The following is a 27205-nucleotide window of genomic DNA, read 5'->3' as shown; positions in this document are numbered from 1 at the left end:
AACATGGGAAGAAGAAAAAGAAATTTTTTTGTAATAACGCCCTCTAGTAAAAAGGTCTGCATTAGTTAAGGGGGATAACTCTATCCAGTTTTACATCGCTCCCTTTTTCTCTCTCTCACACATACACGTAACTATTTCTCGCGTACGTAACGAAAACAGAGGGAGTAGGAGTGTTGAAATCTATTAGAGGGAAAGTGAGAGGTGTTTTCTTTCCATATATTGTATAGGGTAATATTTCATATTATTAATAGATTCATAGATAAATAGATTTTATAATATATATTATAATTATCTATGAATCTATGTATTATTTGTATATATAAATAACTATTTGATCAAATTAAATGAAATTGTTTGTATTAAAAGCGATATAAAAATTCCGGAATTGGAATAACGGATTGAATATGTTGCTATTTACGCATGCGCAACCGGATGTTGAAAACCGGAAATCTGATTGCAAACATACAAGATCCATAGAGTTTTAGTAATATATAGATTAGAACAAAAAGGAAAACTAAAAGGGAAAATTAAGAAAAATACTCTTTAGGTCATGGCATTTCGAAGCTAAATGCTTTTCACCAGAAGAGGAGAAAGGCCAGGATTATACAAAATGCAAATATAGAAAAAATTACTTAATGACATTTAGATATTTCCTTACTCTGATGATTCCTCATCTTCCAGATTATTTCTCACACGGCAAGGAACACTTTATACAGACTAGACCATCCTGAAGTCAGATTTTAGTGAACTCTATGCAGAAGTGCTAAATCAAGTCAGCTAAGTATTTGTCATTAGTTTACGGTCTATCTAATTATACTCAGTTATTTCTCACAGTAGTGTAATTGCTATATATTTTCATAATATATATATATATATATATATATATATATATATATATATATATATATATATATATATATATATATATTAACTGTATATACCCGGCGTTGCAAGACTTGAAACAGGCTGGTGGAAACTTCAATCACATACTATTTAAGATACACCGAATGACTTAACTTCTTAAAATTTTCCTGAAAATGTGCCACATATTGGATTCATGGAAGCATAATGTACATCCATTTTCATCCATGAAAATTAAACAGGAAATAACTCTCATAGCTTAAAGGGGAAATGACTCTCACAGCTTAAATAAATTAGCTTACTTCCGTTTTTAAAGGCAACTGGTGTCAGGTAATAATGATAGAAAATAAATTAAAAACAAATATTATAAATCAACTTTAAATAATATTTCTAAATGAAACAATTGAGACAATTCTTTTAGAACAAACAGGTTATAACATGGCGCTAATTATTAAAACAGGTTTTCTTCAATGTAATAGGCAAATGAGGCTACTTCTATAATGTAGATTTGCTTTGAATAGATAGCATGTACCGAAACTATACTGGAGTAAAAAATTCCATTTTATGTTTGAAAATTCATTTGTGAAACGGTGTACATTTTGCACATATGAATCAAGTTGTGAACAGACAGACAGATAGGAATACGACTTTATCATTATAGATAATTAGTTCATGTATCGACATGAAATGTTATAAGGAGATATAATATTCTATGCCTCAGTTTAAAGTATTTGCTTCGAAAGTGCTCAATATGTGAGTAGAGTTAGCTATTAAATTATAAAAAATATATATGGCAATTAAGCTACACTGAATCTTCCACGGCACCCATGTTTAGATAGGATTAATTATTACGTCGTTATACTTAAAAAAAGTTCATCACTTATACTAAACAGAACAATAGAAGTAGCTGGAACTTGTCTGAGTAAAGCCTGGCGATTGGCTGACGAATATAAAAACCTGTGGAAAAAAGTAACAATGAATCTGATTGGTTAGCTAGCTAAACTAAATACTACGTTTTTATATATAAACATAAGGCAACACAAATGCCATTTCGTTGCTTCTCTTGTAAGTGTGTCAGAAATTGTACTATTTAAAATATGACTCGCACTCTTCCTCTTCCTTTTCTAGTCCCACGTGCTCAATGTTTCGAAGGGTTGCATTAGGCGAGAAAATTACACCGTCACTTTAGTTTGCTGTCTGAATGGCGAACCGACAACAACTCATTCATAGATTCTTTATGGCGGATGTTAACCCCAGCAATATAATTTTCCTTTCTTGTTAGATGTGTTTGAGTGGTACAAACCAACATAGCCAGAAGGAATTTCATCTTGAATTGTTCATCACGAAGAACTTTCGTTGAATTGTTTGAACTTAGTTGTTCAATTTCTTTTTGTTAATTTATGAACTCATTACTCCAGTTCAATCAACAATGGTGGAAAACTTACATAAGCCGATATTTTAGTTCTATTGTTTTGGGAATCGTTGATCTTAAGTATTCCAAATGATTGAAGGTAAATGTTTGTTATTATTTTATGATATTTTCTGACGCGCCAGGTCCTATCAAAATATATGAGGTTATTTCTCACACGACAAGGAACACTTTATACAGACTAGACCATCCTGAAGTCAGATTTTAATGAACTCTATGAAGACGTGCTAAATCAAGTTAGCTAAGTGTTTGTCATTAGTTTACGGCCTATCTAATTATACGAGGTTATTTCTCACAGTAGTTTAATTGCAATATATTTTCATAACATAAGCTCCCGTCTGTATAGAGGAGTGTAATGTAAAAAAAAAAATTATAGTTTCTACTTAGCATAATGCAATTCTCTTCTGCAAAAAGAATTGAGTTCTCTTGATCACCATTATCGTAATTGTGTAAACAAATGAAAAAATTCATATAAACGATAATTTTTTTTTTCACTGTCAGTATTGCGTCCTGTAGTTTAGATGCTGAGGCATCGAACACCACTGGTCAGCAGTAGAAAATGATCTGACGCTGTTTTTAAATTATGGGAGTGATACTCTTGATACTTCTAGCAGCAATGATGAATCTTAAAATGATGTCTCATTTGTGTTTTAAAATAAAAAAATAAAAATATTTTAATTTACGTCTTAAAATGATGTCATTTATTGGTTTATTTTGTTTGCGATACTTGTAAAAAAAATAAATACTTGTAAAAAAATAAATACTTGTAAAAAAAATAAATACTTGTAAAAAAATAAATACTTGTAAAAAAAATAAATACTTGTAAAAAAATAAATACTTGTAAAAAAAAATAAATACTTGTAAAAAAAATAAATACTTGTAAAAAAAATAAATACTTGTAAAAAAATAAATACTTGTAAAAAAATAAATATTTGTAAAAAAAATAAATACTTGTAAAAAAAATAAATACTTGTAAAAAAAATAAATACTTGTAAAAAAAATAAATACTTGTAAAAAATAAATACTTGTAAAAAAATAAATACTTGTAAAAAAAATAAATACTTGTAAAAAAATAAATACTTGTAAAAAAAATAAATACTTGTAAAAAAATAAATACTTGTAAAAAAAATAAATACTTGTAAAAAAATAAATACTTGTAAAAAAAAATAAATACTTGTAAAAAAAATAAATACTTGTAAACGAAAATCACTCTACATGAATGTCAGTTGAGAATAATTTTCTCCAGATAGAGTGACGCATATATCTTTAAAATATAATTAGTGACGGATATAACTTTTGTCATTATATGACTCGTCAGCGTGGTTGAATTTAGCGAGATTCAAAAGCAATACCTACTGATAAGACGTATAATGACTAAACACGTGTCTGTGGATGAATGTATTTAAAAAATATTTATATCGATTCATATTTTAGTCATCACAATGACAAAGGGGAAATTATTTCTCACTAGCATTTACACATATCTAACTTTATATTGCGCATATATATTTTCAGCATTTACTTCAACAGGGCTCAATACGTGTGTATAGCTTAGTAGTTTCGCGACTAGAAATAATAACCCAAGAGTGAATAATATTACCAACGAGTCCGATTGGTTAGTTAAACTAAATTAAACTTTATTTAGATATAAAAACTATTGTAAAACATACATTCACACATTTAGCCTGATTATTTGTTCAGAAATTAAACATGAATGGTTTTATGTATCTTATAATAGAGCCGTATTTCTGTTTGTTTGTTTGTCCAAAATTTGATTAATGTATGCAAACTAATTTTCATACTGAGAACGGATGTTAGACACTTTTATTCCATCGTCCCCATTCATTCATTATTCAGAAGAAATTTAAATTAAAGAAATTCCAAAATTTACATATTACATTAAAGGAACTCTTTTTTTTTTAATAATCAGTTAATTATGTTATTGATGGTTTTTTCAGTCATAGAGTCGTTTTAATTGTTCTGTTTCGCAATATTATTTAAATTTGATTTATTTAATTTATTTTTAACTATCCTGGGTGCCCAGCGTTGCCCGGGTGTTTGGAGGTGAGTGTTGAGTAAAATAAACAAAAAAAAAGTGGTATTAGGAAGGCAGGCTCGAACCCGTGACAAAGGCAAGGCAGGAAAGGAGGTGCAAGAAAACCTGACGTCTTACCCTTACCCCATGACTCGACCGGGAGTTCGGAATGTTTAAATTAGGCAAAATCATTTCAATCAATACAATGACTTGCAAAAATGGCTCGCCCCCTCTTTCTAGAAAACTGCCCAGTTAAGGGTGAAGGAATTTATGTTTTTAGCCAATTTTTCAATATTTGTCGTCCGAGATATCGAACTTCAAAACGATACCGATCTCGTGAAAATCCGTCGCCTCTGTCGAAAGTTGTAGGCATACATACATATATACATATGTACGTACATACATACATTTAAAAAGCCAGGTGAGATTTATATTATAGACTAGCCGGGGTACCCGGCGTTGCCCGGGTGTTTGGAATTGTGTGTTGGTGGGGGGGGGTTGATTAAAACAACCCTGTTAAAAAAAACGTTGGCCGGTTGTTTGAAGGTGTAAAAGAAAAAAATAGATTTAGTATAAAGATAGGCTTGAACCCCGAACGTTTGACGCGGAGGTAGAAAGGAAATGAAAAAAAACCCCTGCGATCTAACCATCTCGACCACGGGAACAGATGAATTGATAAGTGTGTTAAGTTGACGTTTATAAACTGAAATTAACAGGTGCGACAATGTCAAGTTGCGGAAGTCAGTTTCTGTTTTCCCCGCTACGCGGCGACCAAACAATAAAAAAACTAACGTAAGGCAAATGAACGATGAAAACAGAAAAACGAACACGTGAAAAATGGCTTAAATAAACCTGTTTCGATATTAAAATTTAAGAAATCGGTGGTACCCGAGTGTTTTGGGGTGTCGCTAAGAATAAGCGAAGTAAAAACAAACAAAACAGAAAAGCAGAAAAACGAACGTTACGTGAAAAATGGCTTAAATAACACTGGTTCAATATTTAAATTTAAAAAATCGAAAGAAAAAACATCTCACACCACGACTCGAACCCAAAACGTTTAGATAATGAACCAAGGCCTTAACCAAGTGAGCTAACGCAACGTACATGAAATTTGTTTGGTTTTTCAACTATTTAAAGTAAATCAGGTCACGACGTCATCTGACGCATGCGTAGAATCGGTCATTGTCACGAGAGGACCGTTTTTGTTGACCCCCCCTATCGAAAATTGTCGATTTCGGGGTGAAACAGTTAACGTTTTAAGCCAATTTTTCGATATTTTTCGAGCAACGGATGGAGCTTCGATGTGATACCGAGTTTTTGAATTTTTGTCGCGTCTGTCGAAAGTTTTTAGCAGACATCCAAACATACACAAAAACATACATACCTTTTCGCTTTTATATATAAAGCCGACATCAGTTCTGTTTAAAAACGGAAGTAAGCTTTATTCATTATAGTTATGAGAGTTATTTTTCCTTGACCGTTTGATTTTCATAAATGAAGATAGATGTGGACAGAAGCCCGTTTATACTTCTATAAATCCAACCTGTGCTCCACTTTCAGGAAAATGATAAGAGCATTAAGAGTTGAGACATTCTATTTATCTTAAATACTATGTGACTAAACCCTCCGCCTGGCAATATCTTTCGACTTGGATACATAGAGTAAGTATAGATGTAAAATATACGGCCACAAACTTATGGAATTTAGTTTTCGTTGTAACTGAAGAAAAAAAAATGAACATGTTCTTATGTGATAAAACTCACAGATTATGAAGAATGAGTGTTTGATGCATCACTCTTCCTCTATTTCTCCCCGCCCCTTCCACATCCACCACTTCTGTCCTCATCTGCAATTCATTGTCTCAGTGATTGCATGGAGAGAGACATATTTTGTTGTTATGGTTACCCCGTGTTTGCTGTCGCAGAAGGATGCCAATTGCTTTCCAGCCTCATAACGTGGAAGATAGATTCAATTTGGAAAATGCTTTGCACGCAACGTTTTCGAATTGTAATTGAATAACCCGACGCAATATGCAAAACATCAACGTTGGTTTTGCTTAACAAAACGTGGACAAAGAGTGAAAGCACTCACCCCAACAATGTGCAATTGATTTGTGTAATTTATTCAAAACAAACGAAGCACACTTTTTTTTTTACATGGTGGTCACCACTTATCAAGGCCCGGAAGCCAGTCGGGGATAAGGGTTATTGCGTGTACAGTAATCAATGGGATAGTATCGTAGTAATCATTAATATTGGAGATTTGATAAAGTGTCTTACTTAAGGGGCGATTAACAGGAATTTGTTTATGTTGGACTTGAAGACAACCAAGTTGTAGTCAGCTGGGAAACAGGCAAACAGAAGAGAGTTCCACAGGCGTGCACTTCTAAGAAAGAAACTTTGTTCATGGAATCTACGTTTTAGATTTAGGCACAGATAAAGAGTGGGGAAAATTATTGACCTAGTACCTAAATAAGTACCTAAATAAGTACCTAAAGAAAATCACAATATAGCAAATAGAGGCAAAGCAGGCTTCATGGCTGGGTTCGAATCTCCCGACCGGCAGGAATTGTCATCCTACACTAATGATTGCGTAAGCATGAAACACTAGTGTAGGCACCGCCCAAAATGGCCGAAAAATCAAGTTGTTGTTGTTTTTTAAAACGAAATTACATTTATTAAAATCCATTATTTCTGAGTAACCTTTTTTCCCCCCAGAAAGATAAAACCCTGAATTTTATCATATAGAAAACAGAATAATGTAAAACTTTTTCTACTATTTTTAATTAAATTTGAAATGTTAAATTTTCCCCAAAAGTTAACAATTGACATTTTTTGTCTTGCACAAAAAACGTATATAAATAGTTAAAAACAAAAAAAAACAGGTTTTTGAAGAATTAATTTGTTTATTTCTTGTCTAACTAAGACTTAGGGTGATTTTCTATGAGAATATGCAAAAATATTATAATATAAGTACCTGGATTTCAAATAATTCCACTTATTCATATAGGCAACCAGTTACTTCGAGTCGATTTGATTATTGTTTACATTTGTGCTTGATAAAAAGCAAACTACGGAAGACCAAAAAGCAAAAAAAAAAGCAACTTATTTTTCAGTGACGAAAATATCAATGTATTATTAACGCTGAGGCTGGCCAGTATCAGATGGGTGACCATTTGTATGAGTTTGGTTTTTAATGTGTATGTGTGTGGGGGCCAGGCTCTCCAAAATGGGGAGGGGAGCAATTTAAAGCAGAACAAAAAAATTATTTCAGCGCGTTTGGTCCACCGTAGTCGAAAGGCGGCAAACGTTTCCAAACTTGATCGAAAAAATAATGATGTTTTTAACACAAAGGGTACAATATTTATCGAATTTTTTTTTTGTATCGATTCTTCAAAGCATGCTCTGTTTAATAATGGCCATGCATTATTCGGCTCGCTAAAAAGAAATTGTTAATTTATTTATCAAAGATTTTAAAATGGCTTTTTTCGTATGAATATTAAAACATTGTTTTTTTGTTTTGCTTAACTTAAATTAATTATTTTTCTTAACATATTCACCGAATTTCACACTTCAAAACTCAAAAGCGGGATAATTAAACACAATCGAAGTTTTGATATTCAGACATCAAAATAAGATATGCAAACAATTTTTTTTTATCTATAATCCCGCCCCTTACAACAACATAATATGTTTTGTTCAGTTTCAGATGATTATTTTAAGCATATTTTGAACCCCCTCAAAACAAGGGGGGATTGTAAGCAAAAAAAAAAAAAAATATATATATATATAAATATTGTTTATGAAAAATAAGTGCACTGTTATAAAGTTCATTCTTCTCTTAGTAATCGCTGAAAATTTCGTATTGATTGGATAATTTCCTGATTTTTGGTAGATTTTTAAAAAGACGGTCCGTCAAAAAGTACTTTCCTGCCCCCCCCCAGTTTTGGTGGTGCCTACACTAGTGTCTCTATGTATAAAAGAATAATTATTATTTAATTATAATTATCAAGCCCCTTTAAGAATACTTAATGATGGACACTGTCTGTGAAATATCAACTATAGCGTCCATGCAATGTTCACGACTTCCTGTTGTTCAAACACTATGGATTGTCTAATGTCTGTGCCCGAATTCAGCATTTATTAGTTCTTTATTCCCTACATTTTCGTGGCAATTGTTTTGTTTGTTTGTTCTTGTTTTATGGCATATCAACCCTTTTCAGGTTATTTAATGCCGAATCCAGTGATTTTGAAGAACGATTTTTTAATAGAGTATATATGTTTTTTTTTAAAGTCGGTTTCTATTTAACCCATAGTTGGGACCCTAACAGAGTCAGAGTGGACATGGGAGCAATGGCAATTAAAGGTGGCTCCACAGCAAGCTGGGGCCTCACCATCGGATATAGTTTAAGGTCATATCCAGGACCGAATTGTTTTGTGGTTCGGAGGTAGAAGTTTAGCAAATGGAGTTAAAAGGTGACTTCGCGACTGGGTTTAAATCTCACGACCAACAGGAATTATAATCCTAGACTGATCATTGCATAAGCATGGAACAACTAGAATCTCTGGATATAAATAGATAATTATTACACACACACACATTATATATATATATATATATATATATATATATATATATATATATATATATATATATATATATATATATATATATATTAGTGTTGTACCGATTAATCGGGAATCGGAAAAATCAGTAGTTTTCGGGGTATCGGAATCGGTATCGGAATCGGAAAAAATTGTGTCTAATTTCCGATTACAAAACCGATTCTTTTAATATTTTATTATGTTAATTTTTCATTGCTGATACCGTTGATAAATATTTATTCCTTTTAAACTATTAGTAAAACTAACCTCTATAGATCATGATAACATTAAAAGAAGATCTAAATTTATTTTATCTGCGTAAAATAAACAAAATAAAACTTGAAACTTTGCGAAAATTCGCTAGATAACCTTTAGAAGAATGCAATTTATTTTTAAGGTATTGAAAAAATTGTTTAAATTTAAAGAAATATTTTGTCAAGAAAAATAATATCAAACATTATTGCTAATTAAATCAAAAGTAGAATATAATAGTGTTGGATTTTGTCTGGTTAGGTTTTGGTTCGCTCCCTTACTCGGCATTGGCAAATATGACAAGGAATGGCGAAAAAAAGCAATTAATTTTGTTTTGTATTTTTGTAGGGGAATCACTTTCAACTTTCATTTCATTTTTTATTGGTTTAAGTAAATGTTTTAGAAGTCACTTGTCCACCCCCTTATCAAACGGTTTAAAGCGGTCAAGTATTTTTTCGCACCTAGTGGCCAAATGTTTACAGGCCGCTCCCCAGGGAGTTCACAGTTTAATGTTAGAAAATTTCAAACGACTGTGCGAGTTTTATTTTATTTTCCTGGAGCCACTTTATCTGACACCGGCTGTTTTTTATGTTATCATTCTCGATAAAAATACTATTAAAAACCACCGAATATAGGTCAAGTTATGTCACGGTAACATATATTGAGCGAATTTCTAACAGTATTTTGTCTAGTTTATTATTTATTACACCTTTTTCCAAACTTACCGTGTTAAAGAGAGAATCGGCCGCCATCTTGAATTTTCCAATACATCGCTAAACACTGTATGCTTTTCGAGCTGAATAAACATGTTAAATTGAATAAAAACACGAAAATTATATCCAGTTTGGTAGAAAAGTAACTTATCTTGCCTTTGATAACATTTATTTGTTATATATTTGTTTTTTGACAACTTTTTCGAATCTATGTGTACAGTAATACAAACCCATATATATATATATATATATATATATATATATATATATATATATATATATAATACGTATGAGATAAGTTTGAAAGTCAAATTACAACGCAATATGAAAAATAAACAAACATTTATTAGTTTAAAATTAATATTTCGGACTTATACTCCATCCTCAGAATTTTATACATTTTTTTCTCGACATGATGTTAAGTTGAAGAAAAAAAAACAGTTAGTAAAGAGTCCACGTGTTGTTGTCTGCGGTGTTATTTTGAAATGCCAGAAGAATACGTTTATCGAAGATGATATGAAAGTCAGGGTTGTGCAACACTTCTATCACAGAAATGACAACCCCGACTTTCATATCGCGTTCGCCAACGCATTTTACCGGCATTTCAATATAACACCGCAGACAACAACACGCGGACAATTTACTAATTGTTTTTTCTTCAACATAACATCATGTCGAGAAAAAATTTTTTTTAAAAATGTATAAAATTCTGAGGATAGAGTATAGGTCCGAAATATTAATTTTAAACAAATAAATATTTGTTTATTTTTCATAATATTGCGTTGTAATTTTGTTTTGAAACTATGTCATACGTATTTTATTTTAAAATTCAATCAACGCTTCTATCACGGAAGTTACGACCCTGACTATATATATATAACCCGGATATAAGAGACCCGAAGTCGCTCGAAACCCGGATATAAAATATATTTTCTCTGGTCCGTCATCTCCTGATATAAGAGAGTTCTTTTTAAGTGACAGTGTGATGCCATAAATCAGGCAAACAAAGGTAAGTTAGAGAGAGAGAGAGAGAGAGAGAGAGAGAGAGAGAGAGAGAGAGAGTGAAGTGCAATGACATAATCTTGACCAGTCTAGAGACACAGTGTGTCCAGTCTGTGTTTGTAGGAGACGCCCTCTACCTTATGATTTTACTTTGTGTGTAAGGCCGACTTTGCTTGTCGTTGCATTTATCTAGACAGCACGTTCACTTCACCAGTTGAGTCAGAAGTTTGTTTGTTAATTTTGCCACCGAAAACCGTTTGCTTGCGATCGTTGCGATTAGTGATGTCGGCGTCTCAGCGAAAAACTCTGAGCTTTTCTAAACAGTTGGAGCTCATCGACGATGTCAAAGCGAAGAAACTCAAACTGCGGCCAAAAAATACGGAATCGGTTGTTCAACAGCAGCCAAAATTCTCAAGAAAGAAGACGATCTCAGATCTTGCATGCAAATGAACGGAAACACTAATCGCAAACGAAAGCGCCAATCCGTGCACAAGGAGGTTAACGAAGCGCGCACACAATGGTTTACGCGAGCATGTACCCATTTACTAGCCGTAAATCTCGAAGTTGATTTTGGACCGAGCAATCGCTTGTGGGGGATCCGATGTGCAGCTAATATACCGGTTGTATAGCTGGATCTCCTCTTTGTAGGCTGTGTATATGAACTTGTTACGTGAATTAGGCTGTGTGTTCGATAAGCTGGATAGTTGGAGGTCGTCGTTACTAGGACAGCGTAATAAAGAAAACAATCAACAATAATGGCACATGTTATGAGTACATTTAAGACATTTAAATGAAGCACATTGAAACAGGATCATATATTTACACATGTACAAGGAATATTTATTTACATAGAAAGGTTACCAACGTTACAGAGCGTGTGTTTATAAACTAGCATGCATGTAGATAAACGTTCGTTATGTGTATGCGTGCGTGCATATATGTGAGAGTTCGTCAAAGCATATGTTGGAAGTTCATTGTGTGTGTAAGAGTCTTTTTATACGAATTTCATACCTGTCTTGAGAAAAGATAAACGCCATGTCGAGGCATGGATGTAATTTGCGTGCCACATATTTGAGGCTTGAATTGAAGGCAAACACGTGTTTTCAGCCCCATGTCTCGAGAGTAAAGAGAAAGAAGAGAGAGAGAGAAAACGGAACAGGAAATGGAGAGCGCCACCTGTTGGCAAAGTGGAGGTTATCACAGGGGCGACAACTGATGCGTTGGTTGAAAGGTGTATGCATGGATGTGTGTGTGTGTGGTTTGCTTAAATGCATGCTACATTAAAAAGGCATGTTCCTATAGGCTAGCTCGTGCGCTGGAAACAAACCAGTGACGTTTCATTCAAAAAATTTCAAGGCGAATCAACGTCAGCAGATCACGGTTCTGCCAACGAATATCGCAACTTTTTCGTGGATATGATCCAAAAGATGTTTGGAACTGTGATGAAACAGGACTTTTCTACAAAGCCATGCCGTTTGGTTCTTTGCGATTTGCCGGCGATGAACAGTCAAATGGGACAAAAGTTCCCAAAGAAAGACTCACAATGCTTCAATTCACAAACATGGACGGCAATGAAAAGCAAGCTGTAATTGTTGGCATGTCGGCAAAACCATGCTCCTGTAAAAATGTCAAAACTCTGCCATTTCTTGCTTCGCTAATCGTAAAGCCTGGAGGCTTAGTCAGCTGTTTACTGTCGTTATGAAAACACTTGATTGAAAAATGATTGTTCAAAATTGAAAGATTATTCTGTTTTTGGACAATGCAACTTGTCATAATTTACCGCTGGGTACAAATCTGTCAAATATCAAATTGTCGCTTATGCAATTAAACATTACCAGTTTCATTCAACTTTGGTTCACTGTTTTGAAGGCCATGCACATGATGAAATGAACACTGAATCTATTGACAAAAGTTTCCTTTCCAGGGCAATTGCTCTTGATATATCGAAGGCCTTCGATAAGGTATGGCATAAGGGCCCACTTCACAAGATTTCCAGCTACAGTATCACTGGAAATGTTTTCTCAATCATTAAATCATTTCTCTCTGATAGGTTCATAAGAGTAGTGGTTGATGGGCAGAAATCAGAGGCCCACAGTATTATTGCTGGAGTCCACCAGGGTTCCATCCTGGGCCCAACTCTCTTCCTGATCTACATCACTGATCTCCCAAAACACATACTTAAATAATTCGTTGACATCTATGCTGATAACACGACCATCTATGGCAACACATCAAGGGCCGTAAATGACAAAGTTCTCTCTAATTCTCTCTCCTCTGATCTTGAGCACGTGATACAATGGGGGAAGAGGTGGCTGGTCACTTTTAATGTATCCAAAACCAAGCTTCTATCTTTACATCATCAACGCTCTGATCCCCATCTGGCATCAATTGAAATGGATGGCTCTCGTCTTGTGGAGGCTCCATGTTTTGACAAGCTTCTGGGCTTGATATTTACTCCTGATCTGAAATGGAACACATACATCAAATCTGTTGCCAGGGATGCTGGGAAAATGGTGGGATCCTTCTACCGCTCCAGAAGATATCTCACTACTGATGCAATTCTCTATCTGTATTATAGCCAAGTACGTTCAAGGATGGAGTACTGCTGCCACATCCGGGCAGGAGCTGCTAAAAACAGCCTATCCTGCCTTGACAGAGTACAAAATAGACTTCGTGGTTTAGTGGAGGATGCCCTTTTCTCTTCCCTGCAACCTCTCTCCCACAGTAGAGATGTTGCGACCCTGTCTTTGTTTTATCATTATTTGCATGGCAGGTGCTCGTCTGAGCTCCAATCCCTCGTCCCCCCCCCTCGCCAATCTTTCACGAGAAACACCCGTCTGGCTGAAACTACTGTCAATAATTTTCCCCACTCTCTATCTGTGCCTAAATCCAAACGTAGATTTCATGAGCAAAGCTTCTTTCTTAGAAATGCACGCCAGTGGAACTCTCTGCCGCTTACCTGTTTCCCACCTTACTACAACTTGGACGTCTTCAAGTCCAACATAAACAAACTCCTGGCAAACCACCCCCTTAAGTAAGACACTCTATCAAAACCCCCAATACTAATGATTACTACAATACTATCTCATTGATTACTGTACACGGAATAACCCTTATCCCTGAGTTGCCTTCATGCCTTGATAGGTGGTGACCCCCCCCCCATGTAAAAAAAAAAACACTTTTCATGGTAAAATTGTCAATAATTCAAAATTGTTTTAAAAAGGCCGGATTTGTCATTAAATCACAGGCTGAAGTGGAAGAAATACTCGACGAAAATAATCAACTTTTTCCACCATCGGCCATGGAGCAAAACAGATTTTGACGAATTATCAGTTTCGATGACATCACACAACATTATGGAAAACTGACTCACACGGACATCACACGTGGTATAAAATCGGATGATCAAGATTTTGACGAAGATGATGATGCTGAAAGCGTAAGTTCTGAAGTTTCTGAAAGTGACAAACCAGTGCCAAATTCTATGGCTGCATTGAATGCACTTGAAACTCTGACAGCCTACTTTGAAGCAAAAAGCAGTAATCCTGATGACGCATTGAAAATGATTTACCGACTGTATGAAAGTGTTCATGATGTAAACAAAAATTTCTGTATAATCAAAATTGATTGACTTTTTTTAAGAAAAAGTAATTTTGAACTGAATTATGTGTGAAAATTGATTGAAAATGTATTTTTGTCTTTTTTTTTAATGTCGATAACTATAAAATAAACTATTGTTCTATACATAAAAAGCGTTATAAGAAATGTTTCCATACTTACCTAAACAAAATAGACAAAACCCGGATATAAGACGACTTCTCTTATATCCGGGTTATACGGTATATATAACATTTAACTAACAAAACCATTTAATACTGATGCTCACAATCATTATCAGGGTGCTGACGGTGACTAAGTTGTTAACGATTGTTCTCACAATCTCAGCGTAGTAAGTAAATTTCCATGAAACACATTTACTTAGGAATGTTTACAACAATCACGTGGTCACTCCCATAAGTACCAGAATGCTAAGTAGAAAGATGCCGGAGAAAAGAATGGCAACAAAAATGATCTAATTCATTCGAATGGAATGATCCTTCTCCTCCTCTTCAACAACAACGACAACAAGCATCATCGGTTTAATGTCTGTGTTACATTCTGGCATTTGTTAAACTTCCAAAATACATATCTCTGGCCGGGTTTTCATTGACACCGATTTCACTTCCTCCTATGTTTTTCTTGGCCTACCCAATGCCAGCTGATCTGTCTACCTTAATTGTTTCACATCTTTTTTTTTTTTTAACTCAAACACTCTCATTCATTCGTTCAATGCAATAGGACCAAAGAAGTTTCCTGTTCTGCAACATTTCCTTGTAATGTCTATTTTTAATGTTCCTCTTTAATGTAGCCTGCCTTTAGCTTACATATTACATATCCATCGTTTCATTCTCATATGATTTATATCCATGCAACGCATATCCTCAATCTTTACAGGCTATATTTTATTTCCATACTAGCAGTTAAGCCCGGCTTTGCTCGAACTCTATGTACTGTTCATAACTTTATGTGCATATGTATATATATATATATTCAAAAGTTTGACTCATGTCCGGGTAATCTACATCTATAATTTCAAGTGTTTAGACCCAGAATGTGCGGTAGAGTCTGTAAAGGTCAACTCTTTCAACTTCGACCATTTAGCAGCCAAATGTTTGCCCAAAAGCTGGTTAAAAAACTTGCTGCATGTCTGAATACTCTTTATGTAAAATTTCAAATGTTTAAACCTAAAATTGGCTGAATAGTTTGCTAGAAACAGCAAACTTTTTAACTTTGACACCTTGGCAGAAAATCTTTGGAACTGTGACTCCTCCGCAGTCAATTGTTTTGATAAAAACCGATTAAAAAGTTTTCCCTATGTCTGAATACACTTTATGTAAAATTTAAAATGTTTAGACCAAAAATTGGCTGAGTAATTTGTTAGAAACCACAGAGATAAAATATTTTTAAACTTTGACCCCAATTTTGACCATTTAACATTTATTGTTTTGGACTCAAATCAAATGAAAAAGTCTGATCCATGTCCAAGTAACCTACATCTAAACTTTCAAGTATTTAGATCCAAAATTGGCGGGGGGGATTAGAGTTTTTAACGGTCAAATCGTTAAACTTTGACCCCTTGACAGACAAATTTCTGGCCGAAAACCGATTAAAAAGATCTTCCCAAATCTCAATACCCCTTATGTCAAATCTCGAGTCTGTAGACTGAAAATTGACAGAGTAGTTTGGTAGGGAAATGTGCACACACACAGCCAATTTCACTGTTATAGATATATAGATATCATCACATGGTGTACCTGATAGACTCTTATCTTGGCTGACAATACTGTCTCGTAATAGCTGAAGATCCTCTTGGAATCACATTAGCATCAGTTCTTCTCAAACTTCTCTACAAAAGTTTTACCATCCAATATACTTTCACAATATCTGAGTCTTGATTTGTCTTCACTATCTTATAATTCTTGCATGCAAACTGATACTGTCTATATCTTTCTCTCTCTCTCTCTATCTATCTATCTATCATAATTTACGAATTTAAAATTTGTGAGTTGAAAAAGTTAAATTTCAAATATAGAAATTTTATTGTATGTGTTATACCTGCCTTCCTTGAACAGAGGAATTTACACCGATTAGCATTATAAATAGCGCTAGTAATTCCAACACCGGTGAGAGAGATGCGATTGCACTTCAACTGCTAGCCGAGTGCCCAGCAGATATACATGCTTTCCTATCTTTGTACATTATTGTTAATACACTTGTTCCTTAATCGAACCTCGATTTGATTGTTCTTATTTTCACTGTTGTTCCACGACATAACAGATTGGCGACAAGGAATCGAAACGACCATCACTGCAAAGAATCACAAAAAGTGATTGAAATGAAAATTCGTAAAATCTTTACGGCAGAACAGCTTCGTCATTTCAACAGATATTTGGATACGTAAGGATTAACAGCGAATTAATTAATACAATAGTAATTTGGCGACGGGAAAAACTTGCTACCAAAATCTTCAGCGAAAAATGCGAATGTTGTCAATTATTTAATAATTGAACGCACTTACCAAGTGTTTTAGAAAGGGAAAAAGAGTTCAATTTTTTCTTCACCAGAAGCCATTTTTCCTACGGTAAGAATTTTCTTCTGCAAAGTTAAATGTCCAAAACCAACTAGCAAATACCGTGTAAGTTTATCGTTATTTTGATAACATGTGGGGTTTGAAAAAAAACAAAACATGCTTGACTTTGTCAAAAGAAAAAGAGACAGACCCTGAAAAATAATTATTCGCGTACGTCATTTGTGCTTAGCAAACACATAAAGAATCAAGTAATTTTTTACAAAAGGCAAAGAGAGTAAAGAAAAAGAACAAAAAAAACCTAAAAAGTTTCCCATACGAATTCATTGGATATTTAAAGCAACGGATTTTATTTTTGCTACGTAAAAACGCGTGCAAATAAAAAAAAATGTTAAACAAATGTCATTTCGCTGAATTGTTTCTAGTAAGACTAGAAATATAGCGTTCAACAAATTAAGTTACAAAAGGACTGCTAAACTGTTGTTCTTCAAACAAAAGAATTGGGAAAGAAAACCTGGTTGATTTTTTTTACTAAGGAATATTTCTTTAATACAAGCGTAAATTGTAAACTGAATTCGTATGATGGATACGAAATTCAAAGATTCACTGTTGGAATTGTTCCAATTTCAGGCAGAGCAAAATCTCGCGTTGCAAAAGCAGCAAATTCAACAACAAGTATAAAGAGAAGAGAGATTTAAACAAGCATTAGAAGAAAAAATGCTTTAACAACAGAAACGCTTCGAGGAAATATTGATGAAAACACAGGAGGAACAAAAAAAAATTCTGGAGGTGACACAGTTAACTAAAGCGGACGATAATCATAACACATTTTCTCAAACAGCTGTGTGGACCGCTATTGAAAAGTTCAATTATAATCCAGAAGACGATGTCACTTTCGTCCAGTACTATAGACGATATGAGGATATTTTATATCGGATTGTAGTATCTGGTCAGACACAAAAAAAGTTAGGCTTTTGCTAAAGAAATTGGGAACAACCGAGCATACAAAGTTCGTGGATTTTATTTCCCCAAAAAGACGAGTGAGTTGAGCTTCCAAGAAACAGTTACGCTACTTACAGAACAATTTTCTGCAAAAACGTCTCTTTTCCATAGGCGATATAAATGTATGAATGTTACTAGAAGAGAGGAAGACGACTACACTACTTATGCAAATATAGTGAATAAGCATTGCGACGATTTTAAACAGGAGGAATTATCATCAGATAATTTTATATGTTTAATATTTGTGCAAGGGCTGGTCTTAAATAAAGACGCTGAAATCAGGCGCCGTGTTTTAAATAAACTCGAAAACGAACCGAATTTAAAACTACAAAACTTAGCGGAAGACTGTGAATGGTTTATTACGTTGAAACAAGACAGTTGTGACATAGAGGAAAGCGGAGTGTCGCATATTAAAAAGATCCATCAAAAGAAAAATTCGACTTCAAAAAATAACCAGAGAAAGAAACAGTGAAACGATCCACCTGGAACATGTTGGAGGTGTGGAAATAAACATTGGTACAATGAGTGTCCCTATAAATTTAAACAATGTGACAACTGCCACCAGAAAGGGCATAAACCATCGCATTGTAGAAAAAAAATCTGGTAGAAAGACATCCATTAAACTTACGAAAATTGAAACCGAGGAACAAAATATCCCGGAAATTTGTACAGGTCAAAATGTTTAAAAAGAAAGTAAGGCTACGGCTTGATAGTGGGTCTGACATTTCCATTATTAATGTACAGACATGGAAGAGGCTTGGGAGACACACTATAGTTAAATCACATAAAACGGCGAGAAGCGTCAGTGGGGAAAAAATTACCTTCGAAGGAGAATTATTGACGAATATTTTTTTCCAGAACGTGGCCGAAAAAGCAAGAATTTTTGTTATGCGAACATCAAACAACCTCTTTGGAACTGATCTGTTTGAAAAGTTTAGACTATCGGATTTGCCTTTAAGCTCATTTTGCCAAACATGGATAAGGATATCGAAGGAAATATCAGGGAGTGTAGAGGATGTACATAAACTATGAAAGCTCCTCCGACTCAATTCGGATCGTGGGCAAAACCAGACTGACCTTGATCTAGGATTCATTTAGATTTTGCAGGACCGCTAGATAGGTTCTACTATCTCATTATTGTAGACAGCCTATCTAAATGGCCGGAAGTATTAAAATAAGAATCCCACATCCGAGGTAACTATCAACTTCCTGTATGAACTATTCGCTAGGTTTGGAGTAGTAGACTGCATTGTTACAGACAATGGAACACAATTTACGTCTACCGAATTTAAACATTTTTATGAGGATCATCTAATCGAGCATATGACCATTCCGTCATTCCACCCAAGAAGTAATGGACTAGCAGAGAAATTCGTTGACACATTCAAGAGAGCTCTGAAAAATGCTAGTGGGTCGCCGACGGATAAGTCAATCCAACAGTTTTTACAAGTCTATAAAGTCAGTTCGAATGCAAACATCGAAATGTCGAAGACACCTGCTGAGGTTATGTTCGGACGCAATGTTAGATCGATTTTTCACAAGTTGTTACCAAACCGGAATAGGCCAAACCTAAAAAAAAAAAAAAAAAAAAAAAAAAACGGTATAAAGTTGACGAAAGAGTATTCTACAAGATTCACAAAAATAATAAGACTTTCTGGGAGTCCGGCATTGTTGAGAAACAAATAGGCAACATGGTCTACATGATTAAGGGACCAGACTTCGTACACAAACGTCACACTAACCAAATTCGGAAAAGATACTCGAACAGTGAGGTGACCAGATCGCCCGAGGAGGACATCATGGACACAGAGTTTGATGCTTTTCAGGTACCCATACCAGAGACAGCTCCGGAGAACAGAAGATCAAACAGAAAACGGAAATCAACAGAATTGATTAGGGTGAACCCAAAACATAAACATTATTAATCCCACACGGGATATTTTCAAGGCGGGGTGTTATACCAGCCTTCCTTGAACAGAGGAATTTACACCGATTAGCACTATAAATAGCGCTAGTAATTCCAATACCGGTGAGAGAGATGCGACTGCACTTGAACTGCTAGCCGAGTGCCCAGCAGATATACACGTTTTCCTATCTTTGTACATAATTGTTAATACACTTGTTCCTTAACCGAACCTCTATTTGATTGTTCTTATTTTCACTGTTGTTCCACGACACAACAGTATGCAAGACAAAGAATACAGTATAGTAAAATATATTTTCTTTACCCATGAGTTTTCGATGTTTATACATCTCCTCGGAGGAAAAATATTAGCAAATATTAGAAAAGGTTTGCACCTAATTTGCTAAAGGTAATAAACAGAAAATAAATTAAATGTTTTTAAAGTTTTTAAATCGTTTCAGCTACATAGAATAAGGGAAATTGGATATTAATGCAGCAAAAAAAAAAGAAGAAAAAAAGAAAAAAAGGATATTGAACTTTAAATCGAAAGTATATCCTGTAATGAAAGCTCTTTGTATTCGGCAGATAAAAAGATCCAACGCGTATATATATATATATATATATATATATATATATATGATTTTCAGAATGTGAGAGATTATATATAATAAATTCCACAGCCAAACAACGTCGCAGCTCACAAAAGCCATGACAGTCAACGAACCGGAAGTCCAAGACTCGAGTTTTGCGCTCATTTGGGCTCATCAGTTTCGCGCTCGTTTGGGCTCATCAGGATTCGAAACCCGAGCCTCTTGCATGCGAGTCTTGGACTTTCGGTTCGTTGACTGTCATGGCTCTTGTGAGCTGCGACGTTGTTTGGCTGTGAATTTTTTATATATATATATCCGTGTGTGTGTGTGTGTGTTCATAAATGATAAATAATTTAATACTTACAGACATAAGTGTTACATTCTTTCACAATCATCAGTGCAGAAAGCGACAATTCCTACCGGTTGGGAGATTTGAACCCAGCAACAAAATCACCTTTTATTCCATTTACTAAGACATTACTTCCGAGCCACTAACAATTGCCACGAGGATTAAGGGAAATTTAACACATATAGGTACTAAATGAACACTAAACCGTGAAGAGGTTCAAGCGAACGGAAATCCTGGACATTGCATAACGCTAGTTGATTGCTTATTTATCTTTTTATTTTCCCAGAAAGTGCTCAGCTTTAATACTTAAAGGAGCTAATAATTAAAAATATTGCCAGTAAAGCTATTAATGTTAAAAAGGTCCTTATTCATTCGATAAGACGTTTCAGTATGTTGTATAGCTTCTTCGGATATTCAAAAGTAAAGAGAAAATAAAGATTTCCACATTAGAAATAGCACTAGCAATTTTTTATTGATATTGTTTAGTAGAACCCCGACCAACACAGAATAATAAATAATAATTATTAATATGGTTTACTTCAATGACATAAATGGTTCTAAGGCACCTATCGACATCTTATGTTGTCACCGTTGTATGCATTTTTTTTTACATGGTGGTCACCACTTATCAAGGCCCAGTAGCCACTCGGGGATAAGGGTTATTGTGTGTACAGTAATTAATGGGATAGTATTGTAGTAATAGTTAGTATTGGAGATTTGATAAAGTGTCATTACTTAATGGAGCGGTTCATCAGGAATTTGTTTGTGTTGGACTTGAAGACATCTAGGTTGAAGTCGGGGAGGAAACAGGCAAGTGGCAGAGAGTTCCACAGGCGTGCAGTTCTAAGAAAGAAGCTTTGTTCATGGAATCTACGTTTTGATTTGGGCACAGATAAAGAGTGAGGGAAATTTTGACAGTAGTTTCAGCTAGTCGGGTGTTTTTCGTAAATGATTGGCGAGGGGGGACCAGAGAATGGAGCTCAGACGAGCACTTGCCATGGAAATAACGATAAAACAGAGACAGGCTTGTAACGCCTCTTCTGTGGGAGAGAGGTTGCAGGGAAGAGTAAAAGAGCACCCCCCACCAAGCCACAAAGTCTATTTTGTACTCTGTCAAGGCAGGATAGGCTGTTTTTAGCAGCTCCTGCCCAGATGTGGCAGCAGTACTCCATCCTTGGACGTACTTGTCTTTTATATAGATAGAGAATTGCATCATTAATGAGATATCTTCTGGAGCAGTAGAAGGATCCCACCATTTTCCCAGTACCTTGGCCACCGACTTGATGTATGTGTTCCATTTCAGATCAGGAGTAAATAGTTGTCAGCTTAATCGCTGCTTTTTTATTATATTAGGTTGGTTGTTTTTGTTTTACGGCATATCAACTCTTTTGGGTTATTTAATGCCGAATCCAGTGATTTTGAAGAACAATTTTTTAATAGAGTATATTTGTTTTTTTTTTAAGTCGGTTTCTATTTAACCCATAGTTGGGACCCTAACAGGTACTACCACTCTGGGACTGAGTGGACCTGGGAGCAATAGTAATTAAAGGGTGGCTCCACACTCTCCAAAGCCCGCAAGCTGGGGCCTCACCATCGGATATAGTTTAAGGTCATATACAGGACCTTTTATTATAGTAGATGGTACTCTGTGTTTGAAAAGCAGTATTAATAGCAATCAACGTAATCACTGTTGTCTTTTATTCTTTTGTTCAACTTTGTGTTTTTATTCTTTTAAACATTCATTAGTCTATGTACAGTAGTATGTGGCTTCTTGAAGAAAGAGAGACAGACCCTCCTACCAAAATATAATGTTATCACTTATAGCAGACAACAGTCAAGACAACTGAACAACAAACGCAAACCGAACCTTCCGTTCACATAACTCAACCGGAACAATACCGTCAATGCGACCTGACACGGTCCCAAACAATTCCGTCGACACGACCCAACACAATGCGAATAATTCTGTTAATCTGACTCAACACGACCCAGAAATCTGTTGACACAACCCAACACAATGCAAATAATTCTGTTGATCCGATCTGACACACTTTTAAAAAATTTTTTTTTTATTATTACATTTTCACCCCATACAAGGCACATTGCCACTTTGGTGTAGGGGGCTACTAACAGGGGCAGCAACTACTGGGGTACTATGTAGGGATTTGGGCAGCAAGATGTTGGTTCACGTTGCATTTGAACTTCTGCACGTCAGTACAGTTGGGGAAGCAGGGACCTGGAATGGAATTCCAAAGTCTAGCGGTTCTGGGGAAGAAACTACTAGAGTAGAAAGATCTTTTACATCTAGGTTTCGTCGATGGGACAGAGGCTGAAGCTTAGAGGCAAGTTCAGAGCCTATCAGATTTGCGACTCTCTTTTGAATCTTGTCAAGCACCATCCCAAATATGACAGCAATACTCCATACATGGGCGAATGGTTGCCTTATAGAGGTACAGGATACTTTCGGGTGTTAGTAGTTTTCTAGCACGGTAGAGAGAGCCCACCTTCCTTGCAGCGGCCCTGGCAATGCCCTCGATGTAATTGTTCCAACTCATGTTTCCTGTGAACGTTAGGCCAAGGAGCTTGAAAGACGTACTCTCAGATAAAGGGTCGTTGGCCATTGCTATAGGTGGTAGAGAAGGTTTCTTGTAATTATTAAATGAAACTAGTTTCGTCTTGGCGGCATTGAACGTGACCATCCATTTTTGTCACCATTCCACTACTGATTGGAGGTCATCTTCTAGTGTTTCTGCCATTTCTTTAGATATGTGTTCATTTGTTTTCCTGTCGTGTCTGTTATAGAGTGTGGTGTCATCAGCATATATACCCATCTCAGAGGAAATTTTGTCGGGGAGGTCATTTATGAATATCAGGAGCAGTAGAGGTCCAAGGATAGACCCCTGGGGCACTCCCACATTTATATCATATTGTTTAGATGTACGACCGTCGAGGACAACCTGGATTTTTCTCTTATCTAAGAAGGATTTAATTATGTTAAGAATTCTACCAGTGATACCGTATGATCTAATCTTCCTGAGGAGACCCTCATGCCATACCCTGTCAAAAGCCTCGGATATATCTAGAGCTACTGCTCTGCCCTCCCCTGCTTTGTCCAGTGCAAACCAGAGCAACCTCGCCAGTTACTTCCTGAATGATTCTGGTGTCATCTTTTCATAGACCTTGGACGAACTCACTTTTTGCAATAGGTGGACCCCACTAAGACACTGAGACACAATTCTTGAGCACTTCCCTTCATCCTCGTTATATACTAGAAAAACGATTTTCATTCTGAAATATGGGATGGAACAAAAAAGTTGTCGCCCTAAAGAAAGTAATACTACAGGTTTATTTTATAACTCTTATTAGAAAAAATCAATTCAGGTAACTTGATTATGTAGTAGGGCTGACATCTATTCAATGTAGCTACATTCAACTTCAATCACCGCCTTCATACAGGTCCGGAACTGGGAGCATACCTGTTCCACAAGCACTAGTAGGAGCTCGGCGAATACTCAGCAGAGGGTGGTGATCAGTCTGATTTTGGTGTTGTGGGAGGTCATGTTGATGATGTTCTCGACGTATGAGCAAACAAAGCTCAGCGGGTTCAGCTTGGCGGAGAATAGGACCAATAAGAGAAGGGTACAAAGTTGTAGCACTCCTTCTGAAACCAAGCCTTGATCTCTTTGGACTTGTGCCCCAACACCGAATCATGCTGCCACACCAAGGGTCTGCCAGCGACCACCTGATTGCACCAGGGGATCACCACACTCTTCAGCGCATCCAGGTACACTTTGGTGTTGACTTTCAAGCCGACTTCGAAGATGTGAGGTGGCATGATGTGGCCCTCACTTAAAACCACACCAAAGACCATAACCGTGGCCAGAAACTTTGTTTTCATTACCCTGGGCACGTCTCTGTTATCCGTGACAATCCAGCGATGTATTTTGAGGGTGCTGGCAATGGTCCTGTTATCATAACTTGCATCGGTAGAGAGCATGTTGTACAGCGGCGCATCTCCGATCTTCCTCTTTCAGACATGATAGAAGGCTCCTATCGCTCTTGGGATTTGTACACAACTGATCAAATTGTAGATGATCTTCAACCACAAAAGGAAACCGGTTTCATCAAACAGAAATGGAATCATGTCGTCTCCTTTAGGGCGACAATTTTATCATTCCACCCTATAGTATTTAACCCAAGAGAAAGTGTTGTTAACTCAATTTGGCTATTGTCGTTAAACATATTAAAACAAAAAATATTTATATGAATGTCTTGGATGAAAGTATTATATTTCATTTTCTAAGGTCCCGGAAAAGGCTGGATTACCCTGCTAGTAAATAGTAAATTTTGTTTCCAAGTATAGGTTTCATTGCAACGAAAATGCTGTGGTTTTATTACACCCATTGACGCCTTAGTAATTACGGCGTTTTCTGTGCAAGCAATACAAGTAGTTATCTGCCAACCTGTTGCGTGTGCTTGCGTCGTCGTTTAAGAATAAGAAATTATTTCAGAACGAAAAAGAACCTCTTAGCTTTCGTAGGCGTAGATAACAAATGCCGCTGAAAGTATATACATAAGTAATTATATTGTTGTAAAAAACATTTGGCAGTTTACTGTCCCAAATATTGGCATCAACACATATAATTTAGTTTATTTTCAATTACGCAGACGCAATTTTCTTTATATACTACTGATGCTTGTTTAAGTAAGGATGACGATAATTGTAAAGTATTTAAAGTGAAACTATTGTATGTGAAAAACCTATTTTATTTTGATATTATTTGTATTGAAGTATAGTTTGTTATTTTGTGAAGAAGGTGGGTTCTCTCCACCATGCTAGAAAAATACTTACGCCTAAAAGTATCCTGTACCTTTATAAGGCCACCATTCGCCCATGTATGGAGTACTGTTGTCATGTTTGGGCTGGTTCAGCTGCTACTTGTTTCTCACTCCTCAACAGGGTTCAAAAGAGAGTCGCCAACCTGATAGGTCCTAAATTGTCATTTAAGCTTCAGCCTCTGTCCCATCGACGAAATGTTGCATCCCTCTACCTGTTCAACAAATGCTGAATGCTCTGACGAACTACAAGCACCAATGTTGGGTGTTCTTTTTAAAAGACACCAAAAATAAACCTAGCATTTTCTTTTTAAGCAAGGCAGATGTATCTGTTAATGGTCCGCCTTCTAAAACTACATTTACCATCCAAATGAATGTTTGACGATGATATTTTCGACTTTATATATATATATATATATATATATATATATATATATATATGCATACATATATACATATATAAATACATATATATACATACATATATGTATACATATATATAAATACACACATATATATATATATACATATATATATACATATATATAAATACACACATATATATATATATATATATATATATATATATATATACATATATATATATACATGTATATAGATGTTTTTATTTGTTTTTGTTAACGATACTTTCTTGAATGAATTCAATTATTTATACGAAAGTGCATTTTTACCTAAATGCTTGTTGGGAATAATTTTCCCATTGACCAATCTGGTACCCCTTAATGGGGAGCGGCATATATATTATTTTTAAAATATAATTATCCAGTGACACGTGTTTCGTCGTCAACGACTCATCAGAGTGGTTGAATCTATCACGAGGTGTCAATTTCGAATCTCGCAAGCTTCAGCCACTCTGATGAGTCATGGACGACGAAACACGTATCAGTGGATAATTATATTTTAAAAATTATACATATATATATATATATATATATATATATATATACATATATATATATATATATATATATATATATGGTGATTGTCACTTCTTAACAGAAGACCATCTTTCCCTTGCTTTATTGTTGATTACTCAATCATTTTCATGTATTTTTGAAATATCTTTTCTTTTTTTAATTATATGCATATATATACACTTAAACACACATACATATATACATGTGGAGATGTGATCAAGATGGATCAATTCCTATTTTCTGTGCGAACGTAGGTGGCTCTTCAGACCACCCCTGCTCTTACACAGTCTGTTGCAAAGGTCACACTTAAACTGAGATTGAGGGATGCCAATTGGTACTGCTCTACTGTGGACGCTCATAGGACGCTTCAGGCCTCCACTCGATTTACAGACCACAGAGCAAACAGAACATCTGTGCCCTGCAATGTTTTCCCCATCAAAGAAAGATTGATCTCCATGTGAACGCTTGTGGCTCGATAGGCCAGCTCCAGATAAAGTCATTTTACCGCATAAATCACAGGTGTGGTTCTGCATGAAATCCTCCAACATACCCGATATATCTGAC

The 27205-nt window shown here is 35.4% G+C and overlaps 1 protein-coding gene across 1 annotated transcript in view; it reads right to left on the bottom strand.

Moving 5' to 3' along the window:
* The window catches only part of LOC145278247 (uncharacterized), a 1121062-nt gene that overhangs the window by 759115 nt on the left and 334742 nt on the right, over positions 1-27205 (bottom strand). The window lies entirely within an intron of this gene.

This window comes from Euprymna scolopes, chromosome 1 (genome assembly GCF_053919585.1).
Source record: "Euprymna scolopes isolate OS-2025 chromosome 1, ASM5391958v1, whole genome shotgun sequence".
NCBI lineage: Eukaryota > Metazoa > Mollusca > Cephalopoda > Sepiida > Sepiolidae > Euprymna > Euprymna scolopes.
Note: the sequence above shows the minus strand (reverse complement) of the source record. Positions and strands in the feature narration are given on the sequence as shown.